This window comes from Kryptolebias marmoratus, linkage group LG19, assembly GCF_001649575.2.
Source record: "Kryptolebias marmoratus isolate JLee-2015 linkage group LG19, ASM164957v2, whole genome shotgun sequence".
Classification (NCBI taxonomy): domain Eukaryota; kingdom Metazoa; phylum Chordata; class Actinopteri; order Cyprinodontiformes; family Rivulidae; genus Kryptolebias; species Kryptolebias marmoratus.
Window position 1 is genome coordinate 19,847,978 of NC_051448.1, and position 6,124 is coordinate 19,854,101.

Here is a 6,124-nt window from a genome sequence, read left to right on the forward strand (position 1 = left end):
TTAAATGAGAAGCAAGCAGGCGACTGATGTTTGCAGAGGAAAGCCAGCATCAGTCAGAGAGTGGGATTTGGGGGATTAGCCACAGAGAGGAGTAAACCTGTTACTGCTGTAGCTGCTATCCTGTCTACACCTATCACAAGGCAGAGATGAAATGTTACCGGGTGTCGGCCCTAAAAACGATCATGAAACAACTCGTCACGAACCTGACGAGTTACATATTAGCTGTGAATCAAAAGAAGAAGAAAAAAACATGGATGCATGTTACCATTCAAGCACCATTTGCCAAATTACTAAACCACATCTGAGAATCAAGCAGACTTTATTTCCTTAGTTTTTTTATTATTAAAGTTTTAATGTGTATATGTGAGCTGCTGGAGCACTTAGTTAAGTCAAAAAATGCAGTAATTCCTGAAAGCTTATTGCTTTGGGGCGCTGTAGCTTGCAGCTCTGCTTCTAAAACTTATTGAGCCTCAATATCTTCTTTAATGTGACAACTCTCAGCTGCTATTCTGTTTGATTCTCACACACAAACAAGCTTTTTTTCAGCCATAAACTTAATTAATTTCTTCAACGCTACCCACCCAACATTACAAATTTAGCACAAACATAAACCAGATAAAATATTTTTCTATAAAACAGATTTACTTTTTGTAAAGTAATTATGTTAAGTTATAATAAACAGGCCATAATATGTACCTTAATTCTTAGTTAGCCTCCCGTACCTTTAGTTTAGTTTAGTCTATCTTTTCTATGTTACTTTTGCTCATTTATCTTATTTAGATTATCTTAGTTCATGTTTTAGTTTAGCTTTTTATACCCTAGTTTCCTAGATGTTTATTTTACTTTTGCTATTGTTGTGTGTGTTTTTACAAAGACTCTGTATTTTTGTGTTTTCATGATGTAAAGCACTTTGAATCACCTTGTTGCTGAAAAGTGCTATATAAATAAATTTGACTTGACTTGACTTGACCTAATGCAGTAATATCCATCCATCCATCTATCCATCCATCCATCCATCCATCCATCCATCCATCCATCCATCCATCCATCCATCCATCCATCCATCCATCCATCCATCCATCCATCCATCCATCCATCCATCCATCCATCCATCCATCCACAGGTCACAGAGGTAACACGTCCAGGAGACAAACTCAAATATTCCTCTCTCCAGCGACACTCTGCAGGTACCCCTGGTTAATCTCAAGATGTTTCCAGGTCACAGACGATATATGATCCCTCCAGCAACTTCTGGGTCTCCTCCCAGTGAGATGTGCCTGTAAAACCTCCAAAGGGAGGTGCCCAAGAGGCATACTAATCAAGCGCTCGAACCACCTCAACGGACTACTTTCAACATGGAGGAGAAGCGACTCCAGAAGACACCTCAGCTCACTTCTAAGGCTGAGCCTGGCCCTCTTGTATCCTGGCTCTTGTTCTTCTGGTCATGATCCATATTTCATAACGATAGATGAGGATTGGAATGATGGTGGACCATAAATCGCGACCTTTGTTTTTTGGTTCAACTCCTTTTTCGCAATGACAGACCAGAGTAATGTCCTCATTACCGCTGATGAAGTCCATCTCCAGCTCCATCCTGCTATCACTCATGAACAAGATCATCAGAGACTTAAACTCCTTTGTTTGAGACAAAAACTCACCCTCAACCCAAAGGGAACCTTCAACCTTTCTCTGGCTAAGAACCGTGGCCTCTGACTTAAAGGAACTGACTCTCATCTTGATCGAATCTCCCCAACGTTGGTTGAAGGTCATGGTTTAATGAGGTGGAGGGGTTGGAGTACCCCCATGACCGTGGAGTCTGTGTTGTCAGGTAGGGTCTTCCATGGCAAACTGGCTTAAGGGGAGGTTTCAAATTAAGAGCGATTTGAAGACCATGATGGATGACCACAGAGGACAAGAGGTCTCGTCTGGAATAGAGAAACCAGAGCAAGCTCCTGGAGCCAGGACCCTCGCCAATGAACGCCTGGGGGACGAGCTTTGGTTCCTGGGGCTCCACGGGTGCAGTGTGAGCTGGGCAGCAGGCAGGATCTGGGCTCTAGACATGGTGATTCCTGGTGTCATAAACCGACCAGTTACTATCCGTTTATACCAGCGGAAAAACAGACAAAATAAAATAATCAAAAACATGCTAAACTTCATGTCAATACTTTTCAGTTAAGTCTTTTAGGAGCAAAAGCGTGCGTATCATTTGGCACAGACGGGTTCGCCCACCTGGACGTGTCTCATTCTGGTGACTGAGTGAGCAGTCGGCCCGATTATTCTGCCTCGGAGGTCCTGCTGTACCTTCTGCGTTCGCTTCACCCACTCGCGTGGTCAGAAACGTTCACAACAACATCTGCTAGTCGGCATACTTGCAGCACATATGCAGAATTTGAAGCCATTTTTAAAAACTGCTAAATAAGCTTCGCACAGCACGTTGTGGTGTGAATCATAAAGCCCCCCCCTCCATGTACCACGCTGCTACTGAAGAGAGCCATCTGCATTCGTGTCTGTGGACGGACTCAGTCATGAATACGTCCCTCAGATCAACAGCTGCATCATAATGATTCAGCACGGCACTGTGCACATGCTCTTTTTATCACTGCTTCTTTCAGAGGCCAGCTTATTTAAATAATTTCTCTCATGTTGAGACCGAAATCTTTGTATTCATGCTTATTCCAGCTCTCCGCCGCTCTGGTTGCTCGCGTTTCTCCCTCTCTCTGTTTCATGTTGGGTTACATAAACCCCCAAGTGGTCCGAGCTGAACGGCTGGATCCAGCCAGATTCAGAAAACACAGAAGAAAGGGCGTCATCGCCTGCCTGAATCGTTATGTAACACGAACGCAGGCAATTAAGTTTTAACCGGCCGCACTGACCTTTTGCTTTACGTCTCATATAAAAGCTGCACATTTTGCATCTTAGTCACCCTCCACACCACCAGCTTCAGCTCCGGATCCCGTTTATCATCAAGGTTTCTCATTAACCACTGGAACATTTGAGTTTTGTGTTACTTCGGAGTTGCACTTGAGTGTGTTGGCATCTTTAAATGTATCCCTAATGTTTTTATAGCTTAGAAAATATCCATGATAATTAGTCCTGGCTGGAAATCTGTCATGTTTTTCTAGATTTCTGGCTAAAACTCTCTTACTTTTGTGAATTGAACAGAAGCTGATTTTAAATGGTTTCAGAGAGAAACTATTCCAAGAATCAAACTGGTGACCTGTAAGCCTTTAACCAGAAGGCTACTCTTCATTTCATCCATGAAATGCTTCCACCCAGAGGACGAATATTTGTCCTGAGATTGCCACCTGATTAAATACTTGCTGCTCCATCCCAGAGATGCTTCCTTTTTAATTACGAGCAGATAGTCTGTCTGCCAGCCGTTAGGTTTGTACAGTACATTTCTATTAATTCAAGAATCCTTAAAACATTTTAATTCCAACATGCAAAGCTCCCAACAACCAACCTCCATGTTATATCAAAGATCTTCTTGTTCCATATTTTCCTAACAGAGCACTTCCCTCTCAGACTGCAGGTTTACTTGTGGTTCCTGGAGTTTCTAAAAGTGGAACAGGAGGCAGAGCTTTCAGTTCTCAGCTCCTCTCTTGTGGAACCAACTTCCAGTTTCTGTCTGTGAGGCTGACACCCTGTCTGCTTTTTATACGCGGCTTAAGACTTTCCTTTTTGATCAATCCTATAGTTAGGGTTGGCTTGGGTTTCCTGAGCTCTCCCTTCATTATGCTGCTATAGTCTCAGACTGCTGGAGGACAAACTGACCACATTTCCTCACTCTGCTGCTGTCTTTACTTGCTCTACTCTCCATGTTTGTAAATGTAATTGTTGCTGTCATTGACCTTGTGTTCAGTGATTCTCTTCCCATAGAAACTACGCGTGAACAAACCCTTCTGAGTTTGTTTGTGTCTCTTTCATGCTGGGCGAGCCAGATAGTCGCTCATCCTGGTTCTGCTTCAGATTTCTTCCTGTTAAAAGTGAGTTCTTCCTCTCTAGTGTCACCTACTGCCCCGTGCTTGCTCAGGATATGAAATTGCACTGAAATGAAGATTTGATGCAATTTACTGGTTTTCTTTAGATAGACAACCATTCAATAAATGCCATTATATAATAAACTAAGTGTGACCATACTGTGTTATAATTTGATTTCTTTTGAATGTATTTAATTGGATTTGAATGTTTTGAACTTGTACCTTTTTTGAATAGTGTGACTTTTGCAACGAACTGGCAGAACATGAAATGTAACGGTTGAGTGAAGAATGCAGACTCATCTTAAGTTAACAAAACTAGTTTATTTATAAAGAAGGGAAACAAAAGCTGACGAGGCAGCAACCAAAACAAAAACTTACATGTGAACACGAGGAGCAAGACCAGACTGTGACATGAACGAGAACCATAACAAGCAGCAGAGAGAACTAAATACAATGAACCAAAGAGCAATGGAAGCAAAAGATCAGATTATACAGGCTGAGACTGATGAAGAAGTGGACACAGGTAATTGATTAGTAACTAGGGACAGGTGTAGATGGGCGTGGCAGGCTCAGTGGAGAACTACTGAACTGAGGGCAGGAAACACATGAGAAAAGACAGTGATAACATGAAAACAAATACAGAAAAATAACTCAAACTCCAATCATGACATGAAAGGTGGAAAGGTTATGAACATTTATTGTTTTACTTGAAGATAGCTTTTCAAATGACCTGAGTTTGGAAAAACAGTTTACATATGATTGGATTGCCGAACTGAAGGCGAGTTAAAGTGTTGCTGCCATGTTGTTCTAAAACAGCTCTAATCCCAAAGGTTTACCAAACATTTATTGCCATTTTATGAACCTTTACACTGCTGTCAGTTTCACATTACACGGGCATCTTAACAGACATACCGTGAGTTTCCTGCTGTAGCTGCTACAGCTAGCAGCTGCTGCTATTTGTGCTTGCAAATAACCGTAGAATTCAATGTAATTAACTGTATAATGCAAAACTGATCGCAATCTAAAGGTTTATAAAACAGCATTTGCATGAATCGCTTTAAAATTGGAATTGTTTTAAAATGGCAATGATCCACTTTGGTCTTGGACCGCCTTGAACTAGCCATTCGCTCCTCAATCCAATTAAAATTAAACTCTTTTTGCCCAAACTGAGGTTGTTCCAAAAACAATCAACAAATTAGATAATAATTGTTCACAGCATTTCCACAAAACCACAACTCAAATGACCTGAACTTTAAGAGAGGCTTCAGGTATTATTGACATATCTCACGAGAGAAGTATTCATAAAATAGACAAAAAGACAGGAGACAGAACAGGAAGTGGCAGAGCTGTAGATGTCGAGGTTCTCCTTGGGAGGGACGAGGATGGACAGGATTAGGAATGAGGTCATCAGAGGTACAGCACAGGTTGAAGGACTGGGAGATAAAGTTAGAGGCCAGACTGAGATGATTTGGACGTGCAGAGGAGGGACAGTGGGTATATTGGTAGAAGGATGTTAGAGATGCAGCTGCCAGGAAAGAGACTAAGAGGAGACATATGGATGCAGTTAGAGAGGACATGGAGGGAGTTGGAGTGAGGACAGAGGACAGAGTTAGATGGAGGAGGATGACTCGCTGAAAAGGAAAACAGCTGAAAGAAAAAGAAGTATTCATAAAATAATGTTTTCAACAGAACTGAATCTCCCAATCATATGTAATGTTTGATCTTTGCTTCCAAAGCCACGTGCTTCTTTTATCTGTTAGTTCAAGAAATGCTTTAGGGGCCTTTATGTAACCAACGTTGAGTTCCCATCTTCATTTCTGCCTCAAAACCCCTTTATTCACTTCAGTAAGACACGAGATTCGGTGTCTGCCACGTTCATCTCCAAAGCTGATCTACGAGCGAACGAATCCACCTCTGTGTGACTGCTGCCCCGAGCTGACACACACCTACACGTCCTCTGGCCCACAGTTTCCGTCCCCCTGTCATCAGATGTTACACTCAGGCTGACATTTATGGCGGGAAACGGTGAGCAGCCTGACCTTCTCCCTCCGCCACCCCGAACTGAACGGGAAGACAAGAAGGAACGGCAAATACAAAAAAAGAAAAAATCTGAGAGGAAGAATAAGTAAAAAAAAAATCATGCT